Source organism: Panthera uncia, unplaced genomic scaffold (assembly GCF_023721935.1).
Source record: "Panthera uncia isolate 11264 unplaced genomic scaffold, Puncia_PCG_1.0 HiC_scaffold_1374, whole genome shotgun sequence".
NCBI classification, from domain to species: Eukaryota; Metazoa; Chordata; class Mammalia; order Carnivora; family Felidae; genus Panthera; species Panthera uncia.
The window spans coordinates 19,751-20,540 of record NW_026058002.1 but is presented as its reverse complement, the minus strand read 5'-3'; positions in this window follow the sequence as shown (position 1 = coordinate 20,540).

The window sequence follows — 790 nt, the reverse complement described above, 5'->3', positions numbered from 1 at the left end:
AGTTCGTGGATTCAAGCCTCGCGTCAGGCTCTGTGCTGGGAGCCTGGAGCCTGCTTCGGATTCTGTGTCTCCCTCTCTCTCTGCCCCTCCCCTGCTCATACTCTGTCTCTCTCTCTCTCTCTCAAAAATAAATAAACATTAAAGAAAAATTTAAAAAATAAAAATAAAATAATGTGCTATCTCCAAATGCATTCAAATTGGGGTTTAGGACTTTAACATATGAATTGGTAGGGAGGAAGGGACACTATTCAATCCATAACAGATAAAAATTATATGATTAAATTTCCAAATATACTACGCTGTACTATACTATACTATACTATACTATACTATACTATATTTAATACCCAGGGAGAAAGTCTGGGGAAGTTGAAAGCAGGAGTTGAAAACACAAATATTCAATTTTCACTCAATTTTACTTGAAAATCAGATCATGTTTTTCAAAGGAGACATTTCATTGTAAGGCAGGAGAAATGGCACTGGACATCTGGAAATCACATTGTACTTAGCAAATGCCTCTTCTAAGAGGAGGTATCTCTATCTGTTGCAATCTATTTTATAAAAATTCACTAAAAATAAGTCAGAAAATCATTTGCACCTGGAGAACATATACTCTCAACAGCTTCTCCCCACAGATTAATTGTATCTCTGAATACACAAAAGTTGAATAAAATTTTAACAGTAAGCAGGCTTCCCTTAGGAATTTGTTATATTACTGGAAATTATGCAAATAGCTTCCCTGATTTTTTTCCAGAAAATTCTAAAACTGAATTTCCATATGTCTGCCAGA